Source organism: Juglans regia, chromosome 14 (genome assembly GCF_001411555.2).
Source record: "Juglans regia cultivar Chandler chromosome 14, Walnut 2.0, whole genome shotgun sequence".
Taxonomy (NCBI): domain Eukaryota; kingdom Viridiplantae; phylum Streptophyta; class Magnoliopsida; order Fagales; family Juglandaceae; genus Juglans; species Juglans regia.
In genome coordinates this window covers 8,768,725-8,779,034 of record NC_049914.1, presented here as the reverse complement: position 1 = coordinate 8,779,034, position 10,310 = coordinate 8,768,725, and positions in this window count along the sequence as shown.

Here is a 10,310-nt window from a genome sequence, read left to right as displayed (position 1 = left end):
ATACGTGTACGGTAAGAATTCTTCCTTTTCCAAGGATGTTTCAGCGGCACGTTACCAACTGATTGACGTGCACTTGAGTGCGCCTGTCTGACTTCCCATGCTTGGGTTGCGTGTGATGGCTCCCCTCCCATGCCCCTTCGTGTAGTGTAAACAGTAGGATTTGCACCCTGTCATTCATCCTTCTACAACATGCATCAATTCATAGCTTGGAGAAGTCCATACGACACAGATGTCTATTCTAACTCAATCTCCTTCCACGCTTCATCCGTTTGCTTTCACTCTCTCTCGAATTTTTTGAATTCCCTATGTGCCGCTTGCATTCTTCCATTCTTGTTCTCTTTCCTTCATACTTTCTTCTAACCAGTTCTCCTCTTTTCTTCCATGGTTCCCTAGAATGCTTCTCGTCCTTCTTCCAGCGGTGCACGCCCTTCCTGTCCATGGACTCCTCCAAGACCCAAGGGAGTCCCCCCCCCCCGAGGTCAATGGTGCCTCACAGTATTTTAAGGGGTATAAATGGGAATCAATCGTCACTCCTACCGATCTGAGAGAGATCCTTGTACAGGATGCTAGACTCTCTTGCCTTGGAGATCTCGACAGCCCTATAAGGGGGCCGTGTGGCATTGCCCTCAAAGGTCGGTGAGATGCTCGTGTCGTCGCCCGAGATGTAGGCCGAGGGCAGAGTTGAGGAGGTGCCGCCAGGGTCCAAGGACATTGAACTATCTGGCGACAAGGACTTGGAGTGCTGGTCTGGGCAAGTGCTGACAGACAAAGCCGTAGGCAAGCTGGAGGTTCCTGTGGAGTCGACCACCAGAAGGGATGTAGAGGACGTCATGGTCCTCCCGCTGCGCCTAGGTTAAACATCGGGGATAGTGCCGTGGTGGATGAAGGCTACGTGGCGACTGTCAGAACACCTGAGGTGCCACAAGGGAATGACGCCGAGGGCAACACTGGGGCCTTGTCCAGACCTCTGCCTTAGAGGCCTAGTGACTCCCCCCTCGGGAGGCCTTCTCTCCCTCTTGGTAGTTGGGATGGTCCCATGGGGCTGGAGGGAGTGAGGCTCTGCGGGCCTAGTATGGGTTTGTTAAGGCTTGCGTCGAGTCTATCCAAAAGATGGCTGACAAGCTCAAGGTTTTTTTCTCTGGGATACAGTTCGGCAGTCGGCATGGACTTTAGCCGACAATGAAAGAAGAAGAACATCGTCCGGCTTTGCCAAGAGAGGGCCAACCTCAAGTCCAACCTCGCCAAGTTGCGGAAGGAGGCTGGCCAATACCACCTCGAGGCCAAGCTACGTGAGGAGTCATGGGACAACTTGTAGAGCCAGTTAGGTCGTCGGACGGAGGAGGTGGTCGAGTTGCGGGTGTCGACTTGCAAGCATCCAGATGAGATCTCATGGCTGATGAAGCAGCATGACTCCGACACTCGGTCATACAACTGGCTCCATGAGACTTATACGACCTTCTTCAAGTCCTAGAAGATCAAGTCGTCCTTCCTCGAATCCCGAGCCAGACAGGTGAGGGACCTGGAAGTTGAGGTGGTCACCGTCAAGGCTAACTCACATACACAAAAGCTACGGGCGGAGAAGTTTGGAGGTTAAGTTGGTCGCCTCAGAGTGTGAGTTGGTCTCTTGTGACATGGTCATCGAGGATCTGAAGTTAGGCTTGGCCAACGTCTAGGACATAGTTCCTCGCCTGTTGGAGTAGTTGTCAATGGCCAAGCTTGTTTGCAACCGAGCATGGGTCGTACAAGACCCAGCGGCGGTGCGACACGACAACTCTATAAGCAATGATCTGATGTCAAATGCCTTCCTAGACGACCACCTTTTCTTTTGTATTGCAAGTGATTGAACCCAGCATTCGATGTGCGAAACACATAATCAATAATTATATTTCAAGGCCTATAATTTAAAAGAAGTTTTAAGAGATGTTTAACGTACTTTTCAAGATGATTCATAACGTGTATTCTTTTTAGGGATTATGATTTCATATGGCTTTAACACATAGAAACACATGATTATTTAGAGGTAACGTGTCCATGATGACGGGATTGATTTTAGAATGTAATGAATAATTGTGATTTCGTCATTGACTTGAACTGAATATGAGTTGAAATATACAGTCATATTCCAAGCAATTTCCATATAACATTAAACATGTATTTTGTTAAAAGCATGGGTATGTAACAAGAGCGTATTTAATTATAAAAGTAGGGTATTAGAAGTAATTTAGGTCTCCTTCAAATACAAAGGTTTAGGAATAAACTTCAATCATGCCTTACTCATGGGAACATGTCACTTAAATAAATAAAAAAAATGATAAATTTACAATTAGTCTACAATTATTTTACCACTATTTAAATGAAAGTAGTTGCATGCAATGTAATATACATACAAGATCAGTACATAACAAAAAGATAAACATGACAAGAGATAAATATACATGACACTCTTTAACAATATATACTAAGATATAAAGATGGATTTAAATCGATATAATCTTCTTATTAACAAACTACTTTTATTCTATAAGATCCTTGAGACTTTTTGTCAAGTTGATGTGTACTGGCTAACAATTCTACGCAATCATATGATGATGGATGATCATAACGTATAATTTCAACATATTTAGTTTTAGTGAGCGACGAGAAAGATGATTCCGTAAAATTGTTTTCGATAGTTAAATAAATGCAAATGTAAATAATATATATATATGTATATATCCATTCAGCTGTTTTATTGGGAGAGAGAGTGAGAGAATGCAAAATAAAATAAAGTAAAATAAAAGGTATAGATGTAGAGATTGTGTGGAACGCCCTTAGTGTCATGGCAGGTTTGAAGAGTGAGATGAAATGAAAATTTTATAAATAGTAATAAAATAGTTTGTGAATAGTAGTGAGATAGTTTGAGTTGATTAGTTTAGGATTTGAAAAAGTTGAAATTTTTTTTATTTGAAAATTTGAAAAAGTTATAATGATTAGTTTGAAAAATTTTATATTTGAATTATGTTTGAGAATAAGATGAGATAAGATAAAATGAAATTAGATGAGAATTTTATGTCTTATCCCATGCTCCAAACCTGTCCTTAAATATGTTTGGGTAATAAAATGAGATGAGATGATTTTAATTTTTTGGAGATTTGATAAAGTGGTGGGTTCCACCAATGATTGAAAAATATTTTTTAATTATTGGATAATAGTTTTGAATATATTAAAAATTAAGTAATATCTATTATTAATTATATTACCCATAAACATATTTAAATCCCCAAAATTTATTTTTTGTACTTGGCCAAAGTTTTTTGGGTGAGCCAAAAATATCAATTTTTTTGTTAAAATATATTATTTTATTTATGAACTATTTATTATTCTATGTATTAGGAAATTCAAAATATTTCCTTCTAATTATATATTAGAATAAAATTGATTATTATAATAGATAATTATATATATATAAATTTGTTATTTGCTTTTTTCGGATGAGGAAGGCGTTGGCGTGTAGAATGGGGATGTGAAAAGAGAATGGGGATCGGGAAGGGAAGGCATGAAGGAGAGTAGTGGGTTGTAAGAAAGGTGGCCAAAAGTTCATCTGGTTACATCACTTTAGAATATACAAATACACATAAATGAGTTAAAACTTGTTGCTTGGGCGTTTGGATACACAAATAAAGTAAGTCTTACAATTCAAATGAGATGGTTTGTGTCTTATATGTGTATCCAAGCAGTCATAAAGACTTAAAAAAATATAGGGAGTAGCCATTGTTTGGAAGCAGCCACATCACACCTTACGTGACCTAGCAAAATGACTAATTTGTCCCTACAACAAAGCAAATTCTTTTCTCAGATTTCACTAGTTTGAAGTTCGATCTTCACCCCCAACCCTGCGTTCGGTCTGCACCCCCCCACTCCCACCCGCGTCGGCATCCTCTCCCCCACCCCCACCCCGTGTTGTCATCCTCTCCTCCACCCCCACCCCGCATAGCCATCATCTCCCGCACCCGCACCTGCACCCCTACGTCCCGCATCTAGCCAAATGGGAGGTATGACTGAGCATGGAGAGCTGATGGAGGTGCAGTGGAGCTGGTAGTGGCAAGGGGGAGGCGGCAAGGTGGCTGGAGGGCGGCGGATCTAGGCCAAATGGGTGGAGAAACCCATGGGAGGAAAAAACCATTTTAGGAAAGAAAGGTGGAGGGCTTCTGTGCTATGGAAGCTCGATGATGGCTAGGGGGAGGTCAAGGGCTTAGTGGTGCTCGAAGATGGGGCTGGAGGCTGACGACAGCGGCGGTAGCAGCGGCGAGAGGGAGAAACAGTGTAGGAAAATCCATTTTATGTTGAGAGAGGGGCTGCGCGTGGAGGCTTGAAGCTAGCTGGAGGTGGTCGGCATGAGAGGGGAGTCGATGGTGGTGGGCAATGGCATTGCAGGTGGCGCACGACGGGGTTGGGTAAGCTGAGAGAGGGAATCAGGTAGGGGAGGTGGTGCTGTCGCGTGAATGTGATCTCAGTAGAGTAGGTTTTGTTTAAAAAAAATAAAAAAATAAAATAAGATGATGACACGTAAAGTGTGCTACAAATCATTTGTGAAACAGTAGCTGATCTGTAGTAAAACTCTAAAGACTTTGGTTTGAATTTTCACTAATTAATGACATTTAATAGCCTCTAGTAGTAGTACTTGTGCTACAAATTTATTTATATCAAGAGAAGTGGAATACCATTCTCTCCGCAGGCTATTTACGATTGTTTGTTGGAGTATTTCAGAATTCTTTAAATAGTAATAAAATGGTCCTTGATTAATAATGAAAGACAAATGTTATTCATCATTTTTACACCACATATCGATGTGTGATTTGTCATTTTTGTCTTCGATGTGTAAACACACATATTTACAATGTGTAAATATGTGTGTTTAAATAGAAGTACAAAAATGATAAATCACATGTTGGTATGTGGTGTAGGGGATGATGAGTAGAATTTTTCATAATGAAATAATTTGAATTAAGATATTTTATTGAATTTTGGTAAAAGAGAGAAAAGTTAAATAAAAATATTATAAAGTTAAAAAAAAATGTTTGAATATAATTTTTATTTTGAAGTTTGAAAAAGTTGTATTAATTTTTGTGTTTTGTTGGGGATGCTTTGGAAATGAGATGAGATGAAAATTTTGTAAATAATAGTGAAAGAATTTGAGTTAAGATGCTTTATTTGGGTTACGAGAAATAAGAGAAAAAAATTGAATAAAAATATTATAAAATTAAAATATCGTCAGAATATAAACTTTAATATTATTTTTATTTTAGAATTTGAAAAAAACTTAATTATTTTTTATGTTTTGTTTAGAAGTTTGAAAATATTGTAATGATTAACTGAAAAAATTGAATACTATTTGAAATTAAAAAATGTTTGTGTTTGAGTGATATGTTAGAAATGGAATGAGATGAAACATCTATATTTCCAAAGAACACCTTAAAGTTTTTAAAAATTATAATAATTAAATAAAAAAATTAAAAATTAAAAATTAAAAAATATTTTACGTTGAAATTATGTTTAGAAAGAAAGCTTATGAGAAATTTTGAGAGATTTCCATCTCATCTCATTTACCATTCGGACCGCTAGTTCGAACCATTCCAAGTTTAAAAGCAACAGATCAAAGAGCCCAAAAAGATCAACACAAGGCTTGGTGTTGTTATTGGGCTCATTAAAATGCAGAAGGAATACGATTAAGTTTCTGTCGTATATTGAAAAGATAATAAAAAGATATCTCACTTTCATTTTATTTTATTAATTTAAAACTTTTTCAGTTCTAAAAAGCCATACAAGAATGGAAAATGCTAAAGGATCCATGGTTTGCACCAATGAAATGTAACTACATTTTTTTAAAATATTTAAATATTAAAAAAACGTAACAAAAATATATATCAAACATTGCATCGGTGCAAACCTTGGATCCATGTAGAAGGACCCAACAAGAATTGGTGAACGACAGCATGCATGTGATACTATTTGGGGCAATACACTGGGTCTAGCCAGGGAAGGGACACATATGTTATCTGTTCTGTTGCTTATTGGGCCATTAAAACGGGTTCAAGTGTCCATCTGAGCCCGATTGCATTCCCTCATTTTTTAAAATCTGATATGTTTCGATCCTTCATCCTTGGTTTTCTTTCCATTTGCTGGCTTGAAATGACTCTTTAATTGTGGTTCGTTGTTACGGCCAACCCCACCCCATGCGCACATGTAAGCCAACTCATCCGATGTGAAATATATATATATATATATACTAGCGGTAGAGCTACGTGCGAGGCACGTTTGCCCTGTATTACTATTAAATAAATTATTTAAAAATATAAACATTTAATGTATAAAAATAAATAAATGAGAATAATATAGTTCATTCAAATTGCAACATATAGTTACATGGTGTACTACATGTATTTTTAATGGAAAATGCAAATATGCCGCCTGAGTTTGCTTCTTCATTTTGATTGTTCATGTATTTATTTTATATTTTTACTATGATTGAGGAAGTAGCTTTTAATGTATTAATGTATTTTTTTTATTTGTTAAAAATATTTAAATATATATTAAAAAAATATGAAAAAAAAAGAAAAAAAATATCTAACAAGTGCTCAGAGTGACATTATTCTATTGAAGGAACAAATCTTCACAATCTCTTCACTCTCCATATTCTATATTTTTTTTAATTTTTATTATTTTTTTATCAAATATTTATTATATGAATAATGAATAAATAATTTCAAATAATTTAAAAAGATTAAGTTAAAAAAAATTTAAAAACAATATTAAAAAATTTAAAAATTTAAAAAAATGTAAAATATAAATTGTGATAGAAATTATATAGTAAAACTCTTATAAAAAATGTAAAATATAAATTGTGGTAGAAATTATATAGTAAAATTTATAAAAGTGTAACGTCTTGTGAATAGTTGGTGGGTGGGGGGTCGCATCAACTCAAACAACAACAGCCTTGCAAACTAATGAATACGGACCCCAACCAGCCTCGTTTTGCGCCTTCGAGTGAGAAAATCTAATGAGCAAAATGGCTGCACATGAGATCAAATCAATATAAAAGGAAGAAATGAAAAGAAATTTCAGAACAGCGTAAAAATACAAGCAAGTACCATCATTTGTGCATGTATGTGTTACTGTATGTATGCCATCAGTCAGTCAGTCAGTCAGAAAAAAGAGAGAGAGAGAGAGGACATCATGACGCCTTTTCTAGCCTAACCCTCTCTCCTACAGCTATTATCCCATGACCCATGCGCTTCATATCTACCCGTCCGCCTGTCTTTTTCCCTCTCCCTCTCTCTCTCTCTATCTTTCTTTCCCTTTTCCTTTCCCTCTCTTTCTTTTTCCCTTCTTAGCCGTGCGCAGCGCCCTTTAGTCGATTCTTCCTCTCCAAACAACCCAGCCACCTTCGGCCACCAGCTGCTCCCCTGACGCCGACAACCACTCTCATGGACTCAAGCTACCGTTAAAGCCCCCACGGCAGCCCTATTCTCCCTGCAACTCAATTTGCCGAATGGGTCAGACGTTTTCTCCACCATAGCGCCATCGTACGCCATCCCCACGCCATCGCACCACCACCATCGAGCTCATCTTCCTCCGGCGACCACCCCCACGGACCCAAGCCACCGTCGAAGCCCCCATGACAGCCCTCGTCTCCCCGCAACTCCCTCTCCCGAATGGGTCTCACATGGTTTCTCAACCATACCGCCTTCGTACGTTGTCCCCACGCCACCGCACCACCACCATCGAGCTCCCCTTCCTCCGGTGACTACCCCATGCTCTGTTGCGGTGATTTTGTGATATTTTGTGTTGTGCTTTTGTGATCTATTATGATGATTTTGTGATATTTTTATGGTAATTTTGTGATCTATTGTGATATTTTATAATATTTTCGTGGTAATTTGAGGATCTGTTGCTGTGATTTGTGGTATTTTGTGAAGAGTATTGTGAGGATGTAGAGAGTACGAGGAAGGAAAGCGTAAAGTAGAATTACTGTTCAGTACTGTTGATCTTACTGTTCATTACTGTTCATTAGACGATAGAGGCTTTTAAGTATAAGGAGATATATATATATATTATAATTGTAAAAAGATTTTAGAAAAATATACTGACAAACTGATATGACTTTATATGCATGATATGTTAGATTTACTTTAAGTAATTTTATAATATAACGTACAATATATATAAAGTCAAATCAATTTGTAAATGTATTTTTATGTAATTTCTTTATAGTTAAATGCATTTTTATTTTATATATATATATATATATATTGTAAAGATAGAGATTCTTTCTAATTGGACTCTTGGTTTTTTAGTAACTTTCCTATGGTGAAATTTACTGTTCATTGTATTTGTAATCCGTCCATTTGCCTATATAAGGGTGCTTGGCATTGTTGAAAGGAGAACATATTTTTAAAGAATCCTTAAGAGCTCCAGAACCCTTCTATTTCCCTACTTCCTAGCTCCACCGTTGTAATCCCATAATATTGTTTCAATTACTAATCTGAGTATCTTCAGTATTTGTCCTTGCTCTTTTCTACTACTCTTATATTTTATCTTGCACTTTTCAGTATTTATTTTCGACTAGGATTCTTCTAGTCATATGGTCGTTATTTAATTGGATTCCAGTTATCTGGTCCAAACTTTTAATTACTTATTTTACTTACTTGCACTATCCCTCCAGTTATATGGTAGTACTTCTAGCTCCAGTTATCTGGTCCTTCAACTCTAATCATCTGGTCTTTTTACTTACTTTGCTTTACGTCTTGCTTCTACCTCCTTCTGGTATAAGAGCCACTATTCTGGTTGATGGTAGATGATTTATATCTATTCATTGTTATTTATTGAATTATCTTCCAATCCTTCGTTAGTACTTTGTTAATTGTGTTCTATTCTTGTCTCTGTTGGCGCCACCCCAGTCGTAAAGTGAATCCCAAGAACAGGGTCTATAAGGCCCGTTTTGCTAGAGAAAGCGTTTAAGGCATAAGTGGGTAGACGGTTAGCTAGGGTATGTGTTCCGCAATGCAATAGGAACAAGAGTAAAAACATGATTAGTAAGTATAAAGTTTAGATTTTGGTTGATTAATTTAAGATGAATAAGATGTTTAGATCTAATTTATCTATTAGCTCTAGATCTAGTATACATCCAGATATTATTAATGAGAAATATTTTTCTATTGAATAAATTGATAATATTGATTTCAATAAATGGAGTATTCCAAAGATTGATCCTAAATCTATTCACAAAATTACCTGGACTCAAACTGTTTTCAAAACAGAGTTCAATGTTAAAATTATTGAACAAACCCATGCTATTTCAAGATCCCATGAAAAATATTGCCTATTTAACATAAAATCTATTAAAGAATTTATGATAAAATGTTTCAAATTTCTGCATATTGGTTCTATTCAAGTTGCTGTTAAACCTTTCACAAGGAAATACATCAATACTTCGGTACTTCTTTGCTTGAGGGATGCTAGATTCAAAACATTTGAGACTAGCAAACTTCGTATGATTCAATCATCTCTGTTTAGTGTTCCTGTTCATTTTGATTATTTCCTTAATTTAACTCTTGCTTTAGATGATCTTAATATCCTTTAAACTTTAACTTTAAATATTATGACATCTGGTTATGATATGGAAGAAGATAGTAAGTCTCTTCCCATAGTTTACCTTATTTATTATCACGTGTTAAAAACTAATTTAAATTCTAAAACTATTTTGAAAACTTTAAGAAATAAAACTTTGTTAATCCAAAGTTCTATTCCTGATGCTAATATTCAGGTTCCAAAAATGATTTATTGGAAGATATTACTCTCCCAATGAATGGACTTTAGAACATGAATTTCTTCATACTAAGATTATTTCTGATGAACTTAACCTTGATTATAATCAACAGTATTTGAATGGTACCATTAAAATTAGTTTTGATCAACCTTTGGTAAACAATGAAAGAATAAATTCTTTCGTTGGAACCAGAAGTTCCTTTGCTGGATCTATTGCTGACAATCCCAAAAGAAGAGAACAAAATCTCATAAACTTTATGGAAAATTCAGTTAAAACTGTTAGACCTGATATAAATTTAAAGGTGTTTCTACATCCTCTCAAGTTACTTCTGTTTACTACACTACCAAAGATATAGAAGTATCCAAAGGTAAAACTATAAAGGAAGAAGCCGATAAAGAAGAAGAAAATGCTTAATCTTTATCTCCAACAACTTTAGATATAGTCGCTCCTATTCATCATAGCCAATTAACTGTGATCAATAAAGCTTTTGAAATTAATTTAATTG